The 22,582-nt window shown below is 40.6% G+C and overlaps 1 protein-coding gene and 1 non-coding gene across 2 annotated transcripts in view; both read left to right on the top strand.

The window, feature by feature from the left end:
• Positions 1 to 22,582, top strand: part of ZNF704 (zinc finger protein 704) — a 242,054-nt gene that overhangs the window by 102,659 nt on the left and 116,813 nt on the right. The gene's annotated exons all lie outside the window — the stretch shown is intronic.
• LOC115830730 lies at positions 21,335 to 21,468 on the top strand. Its single transcript, XR_004026282.1, has one exon. It is a non-coding gene; the product is annotated as a U11 spliceosomal RNA (small nuclear RNA).

Below are 22,582 nucleotides of genomic sequence, written 5' to 3' on the forward strand. Positions count from 1 at the left end.
ATTTGTGGAGAGATAGACACATAGATGAATGCAACAGAATAAAGGATTCAGGAACAGACACACAAATGAGCCTAACTGGTTTTTGACAAAAGTGTAAAAGAAACTCAGTGCAAGAAAGGTTATCTTTCACAACAAATGGTAGAGAAGCAATTGGATATCCATAGGGAAAAACAAACAAAAAAACAACAACAACAAACGAAACAAAACCCTGATCTAAGTCTCATACCTTATACATAAATTAACTTGAAATGGATCATGAACTTAAATGTAAAATGTATGACTATAAAATTAAAAGAAACAATAGGAGAAAATCTTTAGAATTCAGGGCTAGGCAAAAAAGTCTTAGAATTGACACTAAAACCACAGTCCCTAAAACGAAAAACTGTAAATTGCACTCTATCAAATAAAAACTTTTACTCTGCAAAAACTCTCTTAAGAGGATATAAAGACAAACTGCAGAGTGGGAAAAATATTTTCAAACCACATACCTAACAAAGGACTAGTATCTAGAATATATAAAGTTTTTCAAAACTCAACAGTAAAAATCAATCCTCTAGAAAATGGGCAAACAACATGAACAGACAGTTGACCAAGGAGGACATATAGCAAATAAGCACACAAAAAAAGCAATTAGCACACAAAAAGATGTTCAACATCATTAGCCATTAGGGAAATACAAATTAAAACCACAATGGGCTATCACTACACATCTATTAAAACTATCAAGATGGAGAACAGATTAGTGGTTACCAGGAGTGAAGGAGGGATGGAGACAGAAGGTAAGTCCATTTGGCTATAATAGGACATCATGAGGAATCCTCGTAATAGAAGTGTTCTCTCTTGACTATATTAATGTCACTATCCTGGTTTTAATAGTGGACAGTGGTTTTACAAGAAGTTACTGATATGGTTTGGCTATGTCCCCACTGAAATTTCATCTTGAATTCCCACGTGTTGTCGGAGGGACCTGGTGGGAGGTAATTGAATCATGGGGGCAGTTCTTTCCTGTGCGTTCTCATGATGGTGAATACATCTCACAATATCTGATGGTTTCATAAGGGGGAGTTTCCCTGCACAAGTTCTTTTCTCTTGTCTGCCACCATGTGAGGCATGCCTTTCACCTTCTGCCATGATTGTGAGGCCTCCCCAGCCATGTGGAACTGTAAATCCAATAAACCTTTCCTTTGTAAATTGCCCAGTCTTAGCAGCATGAAATTGTATGTCTTAGCAGCATGAAAATGGGCTAATACAGTAAATTGGTACCAGTAGAGTGGGGCACTGCTGAAAAGATAACTGAAAATGTGGAATCAGCTTTGGACCCGGGTAACAGGCAGAGGTTGGAACAGTTTGGAAGGCTTGGAAGAAGACAGAAAAATGTGGGAAAGTTTGGAACTTTCTAGACACTTGTTGAATGACTTTGACAAAAATGCTGATAGCGATATGTACAACAAGGTCCAGGCTGAGGTGGTCTCAGATGGAGATTAGGAACTTGTTGGGAACTGGAGCAAAGGTCACTCTTGTTATGTTTTAGCAAAGAGACTGGTGGCATTTTGCCCCTGCCCTAGAGATTCCTGGAACTTTGAACTTGAGAGAGATGATTTAGGGTATCTGGAGGAGGAAATTTCTAAGCAGCAAAGCATTCAAGAACATGTGGAACTGTAAGTCCAATAAACCTCTTTCTTTTGTAAATTGCCCAGTCTCAGGTATGTCTTTAGTCTTTTATCAGCAGTGTGAAAACAGACTAATACGGTTACCATTGGGAGAAACTGGCTGAATTATACATGGGAACTCTATATTATTTTCTTACAACTTACTGTGAATCTACAATTATCTCAAAATAAAAAGTTTAATTTAATAATTGCTGAGTAAGTGGGCCTCTGCAGAATCACCAAATCAGGTGTTTCATCAATAACTCTTAATTCTCTCCAGCAAGAACTAGTGCAGTTTTCCTAGGCTTCACTTCATTTGCTAATAGAGTTCTTTAGAATCTCTAAAGATTTGAACATCATCATGAAGCATCTAACTCGGCTGGGAAAGAAAATCATATACCAGTATGTTTGTTGGTCCACACATTTTAGGAAACTAAAATGTATGCTGTTTTATGGCACAGACTGTGTAGGTTGTGTACTCTTAGGGCTTATCACAAGGTCTTAGCTGGCATATGTTAGATTTCAGTAAATACATGTGAGATGGCTGGATGAATGGATGAAACTAGTGGTGTTCTGGTAAATATTTGACAACTAGCTCTCCAGAAGAAGAAGGAAGTGCTCATTTGTATCATTTGCTGATTTCTCTGGTGTAAATACTCCTTAATGGCCAATTTCAGGGTACTAAAATGACATGTCTAAACATGGGGTTCGGAAGAGATGTATCCATTACCCTTCATAAGCTAGTATGAGCTGACTCCAGCACACCACTGGATGGAGTTGAGTTAGATAGCATGCGATGTTAACCGCCATTATTTTCTGATGCCAACCTTGTGTTAAAATTACAAAGAAAATCTGGGCTTCGAGTTACTGCCTAATCCCGTCTCATTAAAAGTGTGAGAGATCCATTGAGAATCAGTAGTTATCTCAAAGCAAACCCATGGCCTTCACCTAGAAAAGAAAATTAAAAAGAATATGCCTTATTATTATTGAATACAAACCTTTTTGTGTTCATGTGGAGCACTGAGAAAGGCATGAATTACAGTAACTTGCCGGTGTCCAACTAATGGTGGAAGCAGGCTGATTTTTTCCAGTTTAGCCTCTTAATTTCTTCTTGAGGGTGATTGGCTTATGGGAGATGTATTTACAAGGACATATCATATAAAGCTTTATTTTTTAAGGAGTCTGAAAGGAAAAAAAACCTAATTAGTTTTGTACTGTAGTCTTGTTTCTTAGTATTAAAGAATCATTTCTGACATCTGATTAATCACACTTACTCCTGCTTGTTTTCAATCTTGTTGGATGTTTCCAAAAACTGTCTCATAGACAGTATTTTCTCCTCACACTATCTTGCAGCTGCAATATAATCTACACTCAAAGCTTATGTTGCAACATGCATGCCCTTGGGCCACAATCTCTCCTTGCTTTGGCATGGTTTATTTATTCCAAAGACATCTATGCGTTTAGGTTGCTATAGAGATTTCAAGTGAGCTAAACTGTCCAAGAAAACCTCAGGGAAGCCTGTTAAGTTTCTTCTAAAACTCAAGGCGATTAGTAGACCCAGATATTCTTAAAATGTATACTGCAAGCAAAGGAACCTCTGCGAAAAGTGGGTTGATGACCTTAGTTATAGAGGGTTTCAAGGAGAAGGTAATTTTAATAGCAGCAAAAAGGCTGAGTAGAGGGAAGTGAATTTCTTTGTAAAGGTGCTTATAAGAGAACACCTGGGGTATTGATTAACATATTAACAACTGCCTCTTTGGAGTATTGGATTGTAGCTGCTTAGTATCAATAAGTTTACAAAAACTAGCCAAGCATTATATAGTTCAGGGTTATTGCTTATTCCAATTTCAGACATTAAGCATGAGTGAATGTTTTCTTTCTGCTTTTCTGTTTCTATATTTTCTTCAATATGCACTATTTTATGATTAAAATTATATGTGAGTAGAAAAATGAGGCAGTGTTATTGATTATATAGTAAATTTTGAATTATTTGTTTAGCAACTATTATGCAGTCTAGAAGTGAAGAGGTTAAACTAAACCAGAGTGTAGTGGAGTGAACATGGAGTTCCTTTTATTTTACATAATTTTAAACACTGGTGGCCATGTGTTTCTTGGTGTCCTTAGAATTGAGAATGAACAATGAATACTTTAATGGGTGAAATCAAATAAACTGGTATTATAAGATATTTATTAATTAACCAAGTTAATTACAAGTCTTTGAAAGATGACAGATTTGTGAGGCATCTTTAAAACAAAGGTCAAATTCTTTAAGCCTCCATAAATTCCTGGGACCTCAGCGTGATGTTATATGATAGCACTCACTGGAATGGGTGTAGAAGGTCAAATTTTAGGAAATTCTGGCATGGACTTTTATTGTGGAAAGTAGCTTCACCTCTGTATGGTGTGGTTTCCTTATTTAAAAGTAAGAGGCCGGGCACAGTGGCTCACACCTATAATCCCAGCACTTTGGGAGGGTGAGGTGGGTGGATCACCTGAGGTCAGGAGTTCAAGACGAGCCTGGCCATTGTGTTGAAACCCCCTCTCTACTAAAAATACAAAAATTAGCTGGGCATGGTGGCACATGTCTGTAATCCCAGCTACTCCGGAGGCTGAGGCAGGAGAATTGCTTGAATCCAGGAGGCGGAGGTTGCAATGAGCCGAGATTGTGCCACTGCGCTCCAGCCTGGGTCACAGAGCGAGACTCAGTCTCAAAAAATAAAAAATAAAAATTAGAGTCAGACTGGATAACGGTAATGTCCCTCTAACTTTAATATTCTGTGATACAGAAGTCAGTTAAGTGTGGTAGTAATTAATTACTAATAGAAAAATTGTTTCTAAACAATATAAAGGATCCACATATTTCAAAATATCAATAACATAGTTTAGGAAATTGTATTAACTAAAGTCTCTTTTAATTGGAGATAACTGAAGCTAAATTAAGCTTGCTTGGATCCCAGAGGGAGTTTATAGTAATGCTTCTGTGACCCCCAAGAAAAGACAGGGGTGCAGCTAGACACCAGGAAATAGCAGAAATGACTGGAAGGAGCCAGATTGCCCCTTTCTGGGTGTTTATATCATTATTCCCATCTGAAGAATGACTTCCTGCACACAGCAGGGAACCTGGCCATTGAGAGTTCATGTCTGACTCTTCCTGCTTTGGAACTCAAGGAATTTTCATTACTCTCTCCTGCCCCACATTAAAAAAAAAATATTGGAGAAGGGTGCCTGTTGGCCGAGTTTGGATGAGGTGCCTACCCTTGGATCAGTTATTGTCAACAGAGAAGCGGGTCACATAAGATAAAGACCCACTAGAATAATATAACTGGTATTATTAATAGAAGAAGTAGCATATTCTACCAAAACAAGAGAAGGAGTAGTAATTGGACAAGGAAATAGTAAAGTTCACTAAACTTTTTTTTTTAATTGCTAAATGAAATCATCACTTACTGTTTCTTATATAGGCAGTAAACTACACTAATGAATTATTGCTTGGTAGATGTGGCCATAGTTGCACTAATACATGCTGGAATTTACCTGGCTTTTAATGGCTACTCGGTAAATGGTAGCTATTAGTTTTATAATCTAGCGAAGAGATCAGTGTTGATCATAATTCTCATCTATTATTTTTATGATCTAATGAAGAGATAGGTGCTGCTCAAAATCTCAAAAGACGCAATCCCAAATGCCATAATTTTGAATGTCAAAATCCCAAAAGGTCAAAATCCCTAAACTGTAAAATCCCCAACATCTAAAAATCCCAAAAATCACAATTGCAAGAGATTAAAATCCCAAATGTTAAAATCCTGACATCCAAATTCTGGGGAAGAAAATAGTGAGTTTTCGGTTATATGCAGGATAGTTACATCATGTTGGTTACCTCATGTTAGGCTGAACTTTACCTTGTTTTTGTCTTTATTTGGAAATTAACTGTGGCATAAGGATGTGGGTTTGGGTGCCAAGTTGACAAGGAGTGGACTTGTGGACTTAATTTTAGGCATCAACTTGCTAGATTAAGGAATACATGGAAACCTGTTAAAACATGATTTGGGGTGTGTATGTGAGGGTATTTCCAGGGGAGATTAGTGTGAGTGAGTCGGAGTGGACCAAGTGGGAAGGATCTGCCCTCAATGCCGGCAGGCACCATCCAGTTGGTTGGGGGCCTGGAGAGAACAAATACAGAAGGCCTCTCTGAGAGCTGGGGCAGACTTTTCTCCTGTTGCCATGGACACCAGAACTTTAGGCTCACCAGCCTTTGGACCCCAGGGCTTTCACCAGTGGCCCCCCAAGGCCTGAGGATTTTGACTTAAAACTGAGAGTTATACCATTAGCTTCCCTGATTCTGAGACCTTTGGACTTGGGACTGAACCAGGCTACCAGCATCCCAAGAGTCTCCAGTTTGCAGACAGCCTGTTATGGGACTTCTCAACCACCATAATCCTATGGGCCAATTCCCCTAATAAATATCTTCTCATATGCGTTGTGTCTCCCTGGAGAACCCGGACTGATACAGATTTGGTATGGAGAAGCCGAATATCATTCCTTCTTACTGTATTTCTTACAACACAGTGTAAGAGATATATGATATTATTCTCTTGAATAAAAGTCTGATAAGCTTTTAGGCTCTCTTAATGGCAAAAGATGAAAGTTTAAAAGCTAATTATTATTGGTGCTGCAAAAGCAGAAAATCACTTAATTACAATGGCCAAGCAATAACCAAACTTTCATTTGGACAGCATATACATAGAAAATTTGCAGACCACAACCACTCTCCAAATGTAAATGCAGTGAGTTTTGAAGATCATGGAAAAAGTGAAAACACAAGTGAAAAACACAAAAAATCTCCCCTGCTATAATAAGGTTTAGTTCTCTGTCCCCATCCAAATCTCATCTCAAATTGTAATCCCCATGTGTCGAGGGAGGGACGTGATTGGATGATGGGGCCGTTTCCCCCATGTATTCTTGTGATAGTGAGTTCTCATGAGATCTGATGGTTTTATAAGCATCTGGAATTTCCCCTGCTGGCACTTCTCTCTCTTGCCGTCATGCAAAGAAGGTCCTTGCTTCCCCGTCATCTTCCACCATGATAAGTTTCCTGAGACCTCCTCAGCCATGTGGAACTGTGAATCTTTCCTTTATAAATTAACCAGTCTCCGTTATTTCTTTATAGTGGTGTGAAAACTGCTGTTTCTTTATAGCAATGTATTTACCAATACAGTAAATTGGTACCACAGAGAGTGGGGTACTGCCACTACCCAAAAATGTAGAAGCAATTTTGGAACTGGGTAACAGGCAGAGGTTGGAACAGTTTGGAATGCTCAGAAGAAGACAGGAAAATGTGGGAAAGTTTGGCACTTCCTAGAGATTTGTTGAATGGTTTTCACCAAAATGCTGATACTGATGTGGACAATGAAGTCCAGGCTGAGGTGATCTCAGATGGAGATGAGGAACTTACTGGGAACTGGAGCAAAAGTCACTCTTGCTGTGCTTTAGCAAAAATACTGGCAGCATTTTGCCCCTGTCCTAGAGACCTGTGTAACTTTGAACTTGAGAGAGATGATTTAGGGTATCTGGTGGAAGAAATTTCTGAGCAGCAAAGCATTCAAGAGGTGACAGATCATAAAAGTTTGGAAAATGTGCGCCTGACAATGTGATAGAAAAGAAAAACCTGTTTTCTGGGGAGAAATTCAAGCCTGCTGTAGAAATTTACATAGATAATGAGGAGCCGAATGTCAATAGCCATGAAATGGGGAAAATGCCTCCAGGACATGTCTGAGACCTTCACGGGAGCCCCTCCCATCACAGGCCCAGAGGCCTAGGAGGGAAAATGTTTTCTGAGCCATGTCCAGGACCCCGTGCTGTGTGCAGCCTAGGCACTTGGTGCCCTGTGTCCCAGTTGCTCTAGTTATGGCTAAAAAGGGCCAAGGTACAGCACAGGCCATGGTTTCAGAGGGTGCAAGCCCCAAGCCTTGGCAGCTTCCATGTGGTGTTGAGCCTGCAGGTGCACAGAAGTCAAGAATTGAGGTTTGAGAACCTCCACCTAGATTTCAGAGAATGTATGAAAACACCTGGATGTATGGAATATATGGAAATGCTTGCTGCAGGGGCGGGACCCTCATGGAGAACCTCTGCTAGGGCAGTGTGGAAGGGAAATGTGGGGTTGGAGCCCCCACCAGAGTCCCCACTGGGACACTGCCAAGTGGAGCTGTGAGAAGAGAGCCACTGTCCCCCAGACCCCAGAATGGTAGATCCACCAACAGCTGGCACCATGCACCTAGAAAAGCTGCAGACACTCAACGCCAGCCCATGAAAGCAACCAGGAGGAAGGTTGTACCCTGCAAAGCCACAGGGGCAGAGCTGCTTAAAACCATGGCAACCCACCTCTTGCATCAGCATGTGCTGGATGTGAGATGTGGAGTCAAAAGAGGTTATTTAGGAGCTTTAAGATTTAATAACTGCCCCACTGGATTTTGGACTTACATGGGGCCTGTAGCCCCTTTGTTTTGGCCAGCTTCTTCCATTTGGAATGGGAGCATTTATCCAATCTGTACCCTCATTGTACCTTGCAAGGAACTAACTTGCTTTTGATTTTACAGGCTGATAGGTGGAAAGGACTTGCCTTGTCTTAGATGAGACTTTGGACTTGGACATTGAGTTAATGCTTGAATGACTTAAGACTTTGGAGGACTGTTGGGAAGGCATGATTGGTTTGGAAATGTATAAAGGACATGAGATTTGAGAGGGGCCAGGGCAGAATAATATGGTTTGGCTGTGTCCCCACCCAAATCTCATCTTGAATTATAATCCCCACATATTGAGGTAGGGACCTGTAATCCCCACATGTCAAGGGAGGGAGGTGATTAGATAATGGGGCCAGTTTCCCCCATGCTGTTCTCATGACAGTGAGTGGGTTCTCATGAGATCTGATGGTTTTATAAGCATCTGGCATTTCCCCTGCTTGCACTTCAGTCTCCTGCCACCATGTGAAGAAGGTCCTTACTTCCCCTTCACCTTTCATCATGATTGTAAGTTTGCTGAGGCCTCCCCAGTCATGTGGAACTGTGAGTTAATTGAACCTCTTTCCTTTATAAATTACCTAGTCTCAGATATTTCTTTGTAACAGTATGAAAATGAAGTAATACACCTGCCAAACTATTCAATCACTTATGACTTCTGCCCCTTCACACATAGTATCAATTTGCTATGTGATGTATTTCATTTTCACATCATGTCCAATACTGGAGGTATGAATTGTGTCAAGATTTTTAGAGACATGTAATTCATTTTATGCTTTTTTTTGGCCAATTGACTTCACAAAAGTGCATTATCACAACATTGGGTGTAAGCATTGTGTGCATATGTAGAAATGTTGAAACTTCCTCAGTAAATGAAGATGTCCTTTTGTACACCTGCATTTGTTAAAGATAAAATTTCTTTAGATCTTGGTTCTTTGGGCAACTGCATATATGGTGGTGACCCATTGAAGTTTATTAACAGATCTCATTAAAAGACTTAGGTTGTCTATCAAGGTATTTCAGATGCCACAGTTATCAAGCTTGGTGTACACAATTACCAACCACAGTGACTTTGTTTATACATTTTGCTTTTTGACCTATTTATGAATATGGTTTGTCTTCTCATAACTTTTACACCCATGTGACCATTGTTAGTATACCTGAGTGTTTATGCTTACAAATATCTGTATATTAGTTCTTGCCTATTTTATTGTGTAAAGTGGCCTACAACATATTTTATCATGTTTTTAGATGTTTCTCAAATCTCCTTTTCAAAAATGTAAATAAATGTCTCTTGAGGAATTTTTATTAAGTTATTTTTTCAGAATTATATTTTCAAGATTTTGATCTCTCAGGATTGTGATTTCCAGGATTTTAGACGTTAGGGATTATGATTTTTTTGGGATTTCAGTGTTCAGGATTATAGTGTTTAGGATTGTGTCTTTCAGGATTATGGCCCAAATCCCCAAAAGGTTAAATTTATAGTTAGAATTTTTAGTGCCAGTTATTTGAGAGCACCACAAATGTCTGTGACACAAAGAAATTTACCTTTTAACCAATTGTACTAGTTCTTTCCTGCTCTATAACAAAATAGCTGAGACTGGGGTAAGTTATAAGAGCAGAAACTTATTTCTCACAATTCTGAAGGCTGAGAAGTCTAAGATCAAGGTGTCGGCATTTGGTATCTGGTGAAGCTGCTCTCTGCTTCCATAATAGCACCTTCTTGCTGTGTCCTCATGTAGTGGAAGAGTGGAAGGGCAAGAGGGCCTCCGTAATTCCTTGCAGCCCTTTTATAAGGATACTGGTACAGTTTGGATCTGTGTCTCCACCCAAATCTCATGTTGAATTTTAGTCCCCAGTGTTGGAGGTGGGGCCTGGTGGGAGGTGATTGGATCATGGGGGTGGATTTCTCATGAATGGTTTAGCATCATCCCCCTTGGTGCTGTCCTCATGATAGTGAGTGAGTTCTTGTGAGATCTGGTGATTTGAAAGTGTGCAGCAGTTCCCTGCTCGCTCTCTTGCTTCTGCTCTGGCCATGTGACATGCCTGCTTCTGCTTCACCTTCTGCCATGATTATAAGTTTTCTCTGCAGAAACCAAGCAGATGCCAGCATCATGTTTCCTGTACAGCCTGCAGGACCTATGACTCTTTTCTTTATAAATGAAACCTCTTTTCTTTATAAATTACCCCGACTCAGGTTTTGTTTTTTGTTTTTTTGGTTTTTTTTTTTTTTTGAGACAGAGTCTGACTCTGTCAGTCTCGGCTCCCTGCAACCTCTGCCTTCTGGGTTCAAGCGATTCTCCTGCCTCAGCCTCCTGAGTAGCTGGGACTACAGGCGTGTGCCACCACACCCAGCTAATTTTTGTATTTTTAGTAGAGGTGAGGTTTCACCATGTTGGCCAGGATGGTCTCGATCTCTTGACCCCATGATCCACTGCCTCGGCCTCCCAAAGTGCTGGGATTACAGGTGTGAACCACCATGCCCGGGCAGGTATTTCTTTATAGCAATGCAAGAACAGACTAATACAGGTTCTTATCCCATCCATGAGAATTCAGCCTCATTAATCAAAATATCACACTGGATCTTGGGTTCCAATCTGTGAATTTTGGAGACACCTGTACATTCAAAACATAGTACCAAGTGTATTATTTATTACTAGATAACAAATTTCCACAAATTTAGCAGCTTAAAACAATACAAACTTATTCTCTCGTAGTTTCTGTGGGTCAGGAATTGGGGCACAGCTTAGCCAGGTCAACTGCTCATCAGGGTCTTTCTCATGAGCCTAAATTTAAAGTGTCAGCCGGGGCTGGATGCAATGGTTCATGCCTATAATCTCAGCACTTTGGGAGGCTGGAGCAAGAGGATCACTTGAAGCCAGGCGTTCAAGACAGCCTGAGTAACATAGTAAGACCCCCATCTCTACAAAATGTATTTTTTTAATTAGCTGGGTGTGGTGATGTGCATCTGTGGTCAGCTACTTGGGAGGCTAAGATGGGAGGACTGATGGAAACCAGGAGGTTGAGGCTGCAGTAAGCCATGATCAGACCACTGCACTCCAGTCTGGGAAACAGAGCAAGATCCTGTCTCAAAAATAAAATACAGTGTCAGCCAGGGCTGGAGTATCATCTGGAAGCTCAACTGGGGAGGGATCCTCTCCCAAGCTCACTTATGTGGTTGTTGGCAGGATCCACTTCCTTTTGGGTTGTTGGTCTGAGGGCCTTAATTCCTAGCTGCTATTAACTAGAGTTAGACCTCTCCTCAGTCTCTTGTTATGTGGGCCTCCCCACCATGACAACTTCATCAAAGCCACAAGATATAACCCCAGTCTGTGTAGGCTAATTATGAAGGTGACACATTGTCACCTTTGCCGTATTCTCTTGGTTACAAACAAGTCGTAGGTCCTGCCACACTAGTAAAGAGGGTATTAAAAAGGGTGTGAACAGGAGGAGGTGAGATCATTGGGGGGCATCTTAAAGTCTGTTTGCCACACCAAAATGTTGATTTAAATATCACTCACCCAGTCCAAAGCTTGTATGTGGGCGTGAGATATTTTGCTAGTGGAAAAAAAAAAAAAAAAAAAAAAAAAAAAGGCCCTGGAAAAAAAAGCCCAGGCTTAACTATAATGTTACTCTAGGGTCCATCAAAAGTCTACAAAGCTGAACATTCTAGTTAACTGCTCAGGTGCCCACAGTCCCTAATCAGTCACGTTAAAAGCTGTTGTACTCATGTTTCTACTCCTTGCATTCCTAGTATAGTGACTCATTCATAATAGATACTAAGTGCTGAATGGATGAATGTTTTTTAAATCTAGTGTTTCTATGTGGTGGGAAGCAGTATAGTGTACCAGTTCAGAGCATGAACTTTGGAGTCAGAAAAACCTGGGATCACATGCTTCCTTTGCCACTTACTTGCTATATAACCTTTGGCAAGTTACTCAAATTCTGTAGGGCTCAGTTTCTTTCTCTGTAAAATGGGGATAATACTACCATATTTTATTGCATCTAAGGCACTATGTATTTTAAGATACAGCATTATTTTCTGTGTAATTCATAAAGAAAAATAATGCTGCCAATTAAACTGTGATATAACTTGATTGATTATGAAATACACCCTGATTTCAAAAATATTAAAATATGAAAAAAGTGTATGCTTTAGAATTGATAAAATGCAAGGATGCCTACCTTATGTGGTTTTGATAAAGTTTAAATGAGATAGCACACATAAGACAGTATATGTACCTTTCATCTAGTAAGACCCTAATAAGTATTGGCTATTTTATTATTAGCAATTATGGTTCTCTTCTTGCAAACTCTTAAAATGAGTCAGTATATTTTGCTTTCTTTTCTAATATTTGAAACTGAGTTATAGAACAGATCTACAAAACCATTGTTGGTTTTTTTCAAAGGAGGGAGGTATTAACAAAATGGCTGTCTCAGACCAGATGATACATAATGGCCTGTAGTTCTGTGCAAAATGCTTAATAAGGGTAACACCCTTTTTGTGGAAAGTGTGCTTCCCACATTTCATCAATCTCTTAAGTGAAGGTAGAATAAAGGCCCAAATTATGCTTAGTAATTCAACAGGTTGAGAGCCAGCTTTTAATGCACCTCTGCTCCGCTTGCCGGTTCCTGTGATAACTGATAATTTGGTGACTAGCTGAGCCATTGCTCCACAGTGAACTGAAGGTAGCCCTTTATACCTGACACTGGAAATACTTCCGATGACAATGAAGATGTATTTGAAGCAATGTGATATTGATACAAATTGCTCCAAAGCACAGCTATAATACAACACCATAGTAGGCCAAAGTCTGGACAATGAGTGTATCACTTAAATTGGCCATAGGTATAAGAAAGAAAGCCCAGTGCCCTTCAATTACGGTCATGTGTCACTTAACTGTGGGGATAGGCATTCTGAGAAATGCGTCATTAGGCAATTTTGTCATTGTGCAAACATCATAGAATACTTAACACAAACCTTGATGGTAGAGCCTACTATACACCTAGGCTATATGGTCCAGCCTGTTGCTCCCAGGCTGCAAACTTGTACAGCATGTTATTGTACTGAATACTGTAGGCAATTGTAACACAATAGTATTTGTGTATCTAAATCTATCTAAACATTAAAAAGGTACAGTAAAAACATAAAGGATTAAAAATGGTATACCTGTATAGGGCATTTACCATGAGTGGAGCTTGCAGGACTGGGGGCTGTGCTGGGTGAGTCAGTGAGTGAGTGGTGAGTGAAGTGAAGGGCTAGGACCTTATTGTACATTACTGGAGACTCTATAAACACTGTACACTTAGGCTACACCAAATTTATTTTTTAAAATTTCTTCAGTAATAACCTTAGCTTACTGTAACTTTTTTAGTTTATAAACATTTAAGGTTTTTTTTTTAACTTTTTGACTCTTTTAATAACACTTAGCTTAAAACACAAATACATTATATAGCTATACAAAATATTTTCTTTACATCCTTATTCTATAAGCTTCCATTTTTAAAATTTTTAATTTTTTACATTTTAAACCTTTTTGCTGAAAACTAAGACATAAATACACACATTAGCCTGGGCCTATACAAGGTCATGATTATCAATATCACTGTCTTGCACCTCCACATCTCGTTCTACTGGAAGGTGTTCAGGGGCAATAACATGCATGGAGCTGTCATCTCCTACGATAGCAATGCCTTCTTCTGAAATACCTCTAAAGGACCTGCCTCAGGCTGTTTTATGGTTAACTTTTATTTTTACATAAGTAGAAGGACTGTACTCTGAAATAACAATAAAAAGTACAGTATGGTAAGTACTAGTCAATAGGAATTTTTCAGCTCTATTATAATCTTACAAGACCACCATGGTACATGACTGCATATGGAAGGACAGCTGGCCACTCATGTGTCTCCTTGGCGACCTTGAGAGACTTCATAATACTTGCCTCTTTGCACACTATTCTTGCTGCCTAATTGCCTGTGTGCTTAGCTGGACTGTAAGCTTGCAGAGGGCAGTGATTGTGTGTCCTGCTCGCCATTTTTTCTGTAGTAACTAGCACTCAGAAGGTTAAATCATCACTTGGTGAATGCATGAACACTGTTTAACCTCAGGCAAAGAAGTGAATTACATATGATGATGCCAGACTTTATCAAAATTCAAATAATAATCATTTTTTATTCAGTACATGTTCGTCAAAATTATGCTTTGTGGTCTACCATTAATAAGACATGTTCTTTAGGTTGTTAAACCAAGTGAGTTTCTGAAAAATAGGTATTCTGACAACTAGAGGTGCATATAGAGAAATTGTTCCAAACAACCTGTTCCTCAGTTTTACACCATATTATGGGGCAGTATATGAACCTCTTCATTTTCAAACACATAAACACAGTGGGTCCCTTAAGCTTATAGTCTCAACTACCTAGTCTGTAAAATGGAAATGATAACAATACCTCCTCATGGGATTGATGTGAAGATAAGATGAAATTGTATCTTTTAAATAATAATATCCCTGGTACATAATCAGCAATGAATGAGTAGTAAATAACAATACCATCGTTTCCATTGTAGTGGAAACTTGTGTGTTCACAGATCTGGGTGCCAGGAAACTTTGGTTGTTCTTAGAGGGAGTGAAATACTGCTCTTGGATATTTCTCTCTTGATATTGAGAAGACTTGGATTTCTGGTGCAGCCACATGTGTTCTTTGATGGGCTCTGATGATACTATAGCTCTTCAGCTACTTTTTTTTTTTTTTTTTAAGATGAGGTCTCCCTCTGTTACACAGGCTGGAGTGCAGTGGCATGATCACTTCTCACTGCAGCCTTGCTCTCCCTGGCTAAAGCCATCCTTCTCAGCCTCCCACATAGCTGGGACTACAGATGTGTACCAGCACACTCAGCTGATTTATTGGTTTTTTTTTTTTAGAGATGGGGTCTTTAGTGTTGCCGAGGCTGGTACTGAACTTCGGAGTTCAAGTGATCCTCCCTCCTTGGCCTCCCAAAGTGCTGGAATTACAGATGTGAGCCACTGCGGCTGGCCTTCAGCTACATTTTGCTACAATATGAACTGCTGTTTGGGGGTACTGTTGTTTGTGCATTGCTTACCTAAAATATTCAGTGTCCTGGGACTGAGTTTTGGAAAATGGTGAAGCCCAGTCATGTGAAGCCATGGTTCTCAAGCCTGGCTGCACGCTGAAATCACCAGGGGAGGCAGGGAAGCACTCTAGATGCCTGGATTCTACCTAGAACTCAGTACTTGGAATAGTTCCGATTGAACCTGGATGAGCAGTATTGAGAACCAGAGATTTAGAGACACTGGGAATCACTGTTTCTCAGTAGTCATGTCTGTTTTCCTCAGCTGGACCCATTCTGTTCTGTTTTTGGGGTTTTTTGTTTGTTTGATTTTGAGATAGAGTCTCACTCAGTTGCCCAGGCTGGAGTGCAGTGTCACGATCTTGGCTCACTGCCACCTCCACCTCCCAGGCTCAAGCAATTCTCCTGCCTCAACCTCCTGAGTAGCTGGGATTACAGGCGCCCACCACCACGCCTGGCTAATTTAGTAGAGACAGGGTTTCACCATGTTGGCCAGGCTGGTCTTGAACTCCTGACCTCGTGATCTGCCTGCCTTGGCCTCCCAAAGTGCTGGGATTACAAGTGTGAGCTACCGTGCCAGGCCCTGTTTTTTCTTTCTTTTTTTTTTTTAAGTGTTTTATTTGCTTTGGGTTTCAGTAGATCCTGGATATATCCTGGAAGTCGAGTGGATGCAAATCTTAAGCCGTGGTGGGAAGGGACACTGTGGAAGGAGTGACACAATTGAGTGCCTTCTTGGTACTAGACCTATGATGAACTTTCACCCTATTATCTTCTGCTAATTGTTGTTAATTTTTTACTAATTTACTATATTGGTCAGAATAGGCTAGGTCTGCCATGGTGACAAGCAGCCCCAAATCTCCGTAGACTTAAACAGCAAAGTCTCTTAAACAGTCAAAGTCTTCAATATATTTCTGGCTTATGCTTCATGCCCATCCAGGATTCAGGTAAATGTAGCGAAGAAGAGAACACAGAGAACTGAGCACCAGCGTTAGAGAAGCAACACATGTCACTTCTGCTCACTTTCCACTGACCCAAGCAGATCATGGGGTCATGCCTAACTGCAGGACAGCAGGGCTTACAATCCACCCTAGGCCTGGAAGGAGGCCTTGTGAACAGTCTTTAAGACCTGAGCAATGAGAATGGTTTTTTGTTTGGCAGCAAGTCAGTTTCTTTTTGCATTTACCCATTTATGAAATCCCAAACCGGAATAGGTATTATATGGAACTATTCTGGGGCTTTCAGAAGTGTTCATATTTCATGTCAAGTGGAGTTAATTTGCATACATACATATCATTTCATAATTTTAAGAAATTTTGTGGAGGGTTTTCAAAAGAAATTTAATACTTGTTTTAATTTTCTGTTATAATTTTAGCATGGGAAAATGGTTGCAAAGCTGCAGATATTTTTGTTCTTTCCTTTTCTATATTTGTTGAACTAGTTAGAGGTGACTGCACATACCAGTGCAGAGGAAATACTTACCCAAACCACTAAATGGCTGTCCTGCTTGGCATTGCATTTATGGGAGATACTGGCTGTCCTGTTAGTATTCTACATTTTTGAGCAGTCAGCACCATGACAAGATATTAAACTGAAAGAAATGTTTAAATTAGTTCAGAAAATACAATTGTAAGGAAAAAAAAAAAAACAGAAGAAAGTCAGGAAAGGCCCTTTAGGTTTGGGAGTAGACAGGAGAGACGTTTGTTTTGGTCATTTCTGATAGACAGTGGCATTCCACAGTTCGAAGCCAAGTGAGTAAGACTGGCAGCTGCTTGCTTAGGGTGTACACACTAAGGTCTCTGCCTGCATCACTTCTCCTGGAAGTGAATAGCCCTGAAATTCCCAGATGCTAGATGTTCATGTAGCAAAACAGCAAATGCTAGAGAGCAACTCTCATGGGGTCTGCCTTTGAGGGTCGGAGAGGCCTAGCTATTTAGCACTGGATATTTTTTCCATCAACCCTGTAGCTGACTTTGGGCTTTAACTTTTCTTAGGGGTTACTACATGTTTGGAGAAGCCGACAGCCCCAGCATGGATGATATTACTTTAAACATTTTTAAAACATTCTGTCCTTTTCAGATAAATTTGCTTCATTGCTTCCTTCTTTATAAAATGTCCCCTTAGAGAGTAGGACACATTTTACTCATTAGAATTGGAAGGAGAAAAAAGCATTCCATTCTTTAGAGCCACATCCAGTGTTCACTGCTTTTGAAGAAGGAGTGATGTTTGACACAGAAATGCATCAATGGGGAAGGCCATATTTAACTTTTATTGTTTGGGCTCAGCACTGGAGCCAAACCAGTTTTCCTTGTCCCCCCGCCCCTTTTTTTTTTGTCCAAGTGGCAGAAAGCCCAGAAATATAAGTTTGCATTGCCAAGAGATGGCTCTAAATATAGTGCTGGTGGGCAGGAAGATTGTTTCCTCATGAATGCAACTGGTGTGTGCTGTATACTCCTTGCCCTCCTCCAGCGGGAAGGAAGAGTTTGGCTTTGCTGCACTGCAAGCCTCAGGCGCTCCTGGCTGGAGGAGTTTAGAAACAGGAGCCTGGGCAGGTTTGCTTTGCACTCTCATCTCCAGCCAAGACGTGCAGATCAAACAGTCACTACCTAGCTGGCTGTTTTATTCTTTAGGATTTAGGAGTATAATTAAACACATAACAGTGGCCAGCTTTTAGAGACTGGAAAGAAAGCATTGTGTATGCCTTCTTTAAACACAGATTGTTTATAAAAGGTATAAAAAAACATTGCTTTGCCTTGTGTTTGCTTGGAAATACAGGAGGAGTTGGCTGGCTACTGTCTACCAGCCAGCTTTGAAACATGAATACTTTTTACTTGTTCACCAGGGCAGCGTTTTGGTCTTTCCTACTGCAACTGAAAGGAAATGGAACTGGTGGGATTATTAGACTGGCTTGAAAATGCTAACTTTAAAAGATTTTTTTTTGGCCAGGTGCGGTGGCTCACACCTGTAATCCCAACACTTTGGGAGGCCAAGGCGGGCGGATCACCTGAGGTCGGGAGTTCAAGACCAGCCTGACCAACATGGAGAAATCCTGTCTCTACTAAAAATACAGAATTAGTCGGGCGTGGTGGCACAGGCCTGTCATCCTAGCCACTAGGGTAGGGAGGCTGATGCCGGAGAATCACTTGAATCTGGGAGGTGGAAGTTGCGGTGAGCCAAGATCACACCATTGCACTCCAGCCTGGGCAACAAGAACGAAACTCCATTTCATTTTTTTTTTTTAAGTTTTTTTAAGTTTACCCCCAAAGCAGAGCAGGCTAGCATTATAAAGAGCTTGGCTCAAAACCTCCTACTGTTCTCTTGCCCTCAGCAATTAAATAAAATACACTTTGAAACCTCAGCTTATAAATCAGATTGCCCCAAAGGGATGGAGAGAGCTGGTTTGATCATTGTATTTGTCCAGTTCCTTGATAAAGGTTTACTTTATCTCACTTTGTTGTTTTTTTTTTCCTCTTTATCTTTTTTCCTTGACAGTGGATATAAAATGACAGTTTTGCAGATTAATGTTGATTTGGCTTTTATGGTAAAAGCTTATTATGCCTAAGGAAATACTGCAAAGTAGCCAGTGCATTTATATAATGAAATCATCTGTGTTGAATGTATTAACATTGAATAATTAAACTCAGCCCATAGTTGGTTCTAAAACCCAGTGCTGCTTAACAAGAGACCATTAACTCAATAACAAGCAATGGGTAGATCTCATCTCAGAATCCTGACTGGGGCTGGGCACGGTGGCTCACGCCTGTAATCCCAGCACTTTTGGAGATGGAGGTGGGCGGATCACCTCAGGTCAGGAGTTCGAGACCAGCCTGGCCAACATAGTGAAACCCCGTTTCTACTAAAAAAAAAAATAGAAAAATTAGCTGGGCATGGTGGTGGGCACCTGTAATCCCAGCTACTTGGGAGGCTGAGAATCGCATGAACCTGGGAGGCAGAGGTTGCAGTGAGCCAAGACCGTGCTACTGCACTCCAGCTTGGGCAACAAGAACAAAACTCTGTCTCAAAAACAAGCAGAAAAGAATCCTGGCTGACTTCAAATCATGCCACTCACACCACTTGAAGGAGAGCAAAATAGTGATTTTTGATGCTGAAAGATCACACTTTAGCATCAAGCAATTTCAAGAATCTTTACATGTATGTACTTTTAGATTCCCTTGATTGGGAAAATGCAAAGGAGAAACAGCTGCTGGGAATTAATGCTTGTGTATAATTTTTATTTTACTCATAATATCTTCCATGTACATTTGGAAAATAATACAAATATGTGGTGGGTAAATTGCAGCACCTGAAACAGTGCTTGCCTCATATTAGCATTTGGTAAATAGTTTTGACTGAAAATTAAACATTGTTCAGTCAAGAGACGGTTGTTAGTGTCCAAGCAGACTGACAGAAACTTCAGGCCTACAGGTTAGAAACCAAGATCCAATCTATTTCTCTTCCTCTCTTCCTTATAGGGCTCTTGTATTGTCACTGTAAACAAATACCAGGAAAGAACTAGCACACTGGCCCAGGGAGTCATTCTTTGGTCAGGGAAGGGCGCCCTAACAGTGAGAGGTCTTTCCAGTGTGATTATTTATGTGATTTCAAGCTGACAGTTTAAAGACTTCCTCCGCCTTGCCTCTTCTCTAATAAATATGTCCAGATATTAAGATTTGAGTGGTTAAAAAAAAGCAAAACTTTTCTCATTAACATTGTTTTGTTAAAACACGTTTAGTTATCTACGTTGCAAGAATAAACATTTTCCCACACAAGAATTATTGGAGTGATTCGTTCATAAATATTTTTATTTTTCCTAAACTGATTTTTAGTCGAAAAGATTTGTTTAGGAACAGTCACCCCAATATGTCTTCAGAGATTTCTGAACTCCTCAGCGCTATGCCATCCAGGACAGTAGCCACACGTGGCTTTTGAGCATCTGAGATGATGCTAGTCAGAACTGGAATGTGCTAAAAGTTTAAAATAAGGTCGGGCTCACACCTGTAATCCCAGCACTTTAGGAGGCCGAGGTGGGTGGATCACCTGAGGTCAGGCGTTCAAGACCAGCCTGGCCAACATGGTGAAACCCCGTCTCTACCAAAAATACAAAATTAGCCAGATGTGGTGGTGCACACTTATAATCCCAGCTACTCGGGAGGCTGAGGCAGGAGAATGGCATGAACCCAGGAGGCAGAAGTGCAGCGAGCTGAGATCGCACCATTGCACTCCAGCCTGGGCAACAAGAGTGAAACAACTTCTCAAAAAAAGAAAATAAAAAAGTTTAAAAGACATGCTGGATTTTGAAGAGTTGTATGAGGAAAAGGATATAAATTATCTTGTCAATTTTTAATATTGATTCATATTGAAATGATATGTTGCATATGTTATACTAAATAAGATATGTTATTAAAATTAATTTCTCTCTTTTTTTTAAGTGTAGCTACCAGGAAATTCAGAATTACATATGTGGCTTGCATTGTGTTTTTATTGAGTAGCGTTGTGTTAGTTTGAGGAGATCCCACCCCTCCGAGTCAGAGTGAGAAATCATACCTGGCCCCCAATTGCACACAAGTTGGCAGTCATTGCCTCTGGTGCCAACCCTGTTCCATGTTGCAGCTGCCTGGGGGGATGTGTGAGGACTGTGAGACCATACCTTGGCTGAGCAGGCAGGAATATCCTGAACTCCTGGCCTGATATCACTTGCCCATCCAGGAGGAGTTCTTAATTAGCCTAAAGGATAGTCAACTAGAAGCTTCCAGGGCGCAGGACTAAGTTCAAGCTAAAGTTAAGGTGATTCTGTGAGAAGGCAAACACCTTACACATTGCAGGTGAGGGAAGATTCACGCACCTGGAACCATCCAGGCTGTCCAAGTTCAGCCTAAGTCACCTCTGGTAAAGAGGGAAGAAGGGTCCACCCCTGGTTCAGTTACTGACACCATAGGTGTAGGTCACAGGTGCCTGTGTCCTGCTGCTCTCCACAGGGACACTTTTCCATGGAAGAGATTTACCAAATGCTAATTGAGTGTTTGTTAAATGTTTACTATGGGCCAAGCCCTGGGTTTTTCTCTATGCATTAAAAGTGTGAATAAAAGGGAAAAAAGGGCTTCTGTCATGAGTGGCACACATAGGACAACTCAATTTCTCTTCATGCCAAATAAACATCAAGAGATTTTGGAAGCATAATTTTTTGGTAGTTGGGCAGCTGGTGATCACTGGTGCTAGCACCCTTACTCCTTGTCTAAATCAGAGGTTGCAGCTCTGGTCATGTTATATTGGATGATTCCACACACTAAACCTACGTAGTAGATCCTGCCCCACCTCAGGGCTATGTGGTATGATATATGCTGTTTCCACACTATGCAACTGCATGCTATCTTATTGGTTTAAATGGTGTAGGTGACCATAACACAATGGCAAGCATCCTGTGTATATAAGTACAGAAAAGATACAGTAAAAATCACTATAAAAGACAAAAAGTGGGGCCAGGTGCAGGGACTCACACCTGTAATCCCAACACTTTGGGAGGCTGAGGCAGGAGCATCTCTTGAGGCCAGGAATTCAAGACCAGCCTGGTCAACATAGTGAGACCCCATCTCTACGAATAAAAGAGTAAATAAAGGGCTCCTGATCTACTAGGGAGATGAAGGCTGTTGGTCATTTGCAGGTAGTTAAAATTATATAGTTGTTAGGAAGTAGATGGGGCCATTCTGTTGTGGGCACAGGGGCTGAACTCACATCACACCTCACTCGTTAGTAGATGACTGTAGATATCAAATTGCTTTAAACCAGTTTCTGCTTCTTCACTGCTGAATCCCCAGCAGCAGGAAAAGTGATTGGAACCATTAGTTGCTAAATAAGTATTTGTTAAACAAACCAATGTTTGAATGGAATTTCTGTATTTCTCCTACTCCCCAGAAAAAAGGGCCTGACCATGTCTCTCAGAGGCGGCCTAGAAGCTGGAGAAGATGTCTCAGAACCAGTCAACTTCCTTCTTCTCTCCCTTCCTCCTTTTTTAACTTCCTTCCAAATTTTGGTGTCTTTCCTGACTCTAAGCCAAGTTCCCCTCACCAATCTTTCTGTTTCTAGAACTTTTTCCTCCTCTTTTCCTTGGGTTCTTTCCACCCAAGAATAAGTTGTTTCACTCTTGCTATTTGCTACAGCAATGCCCATTCCCCTACCATTTCCACTAGTCTAAAATATGGATTTTACACAGTGGTTTAAAAAAAGAGCGACGTTGCTAATGTGTTGGTTTGGGCCTGGGGGATCTTGTGAGATCCTTCCGGGCAGAGGTAGAACTCTAAGGTCAAAAGGATGATTGCCTACAAATATGAAGGCACTGATGC

This window comes from Nomascus leucogenys, chromosome 16, assembly GCF_006542625.1.
Source record: "Nomascus leucogenys isolate Asia chromosome 16, Asia_NLE_v1, whole genome shotgun sequence".
NCBI classification, from domain to species: domain Eukaryota; kingdom Metazoa; phylum Chordata; class Mammalia; order Primates; family Hylobatidae; genus Nomascus; species Nomascus leucogenys.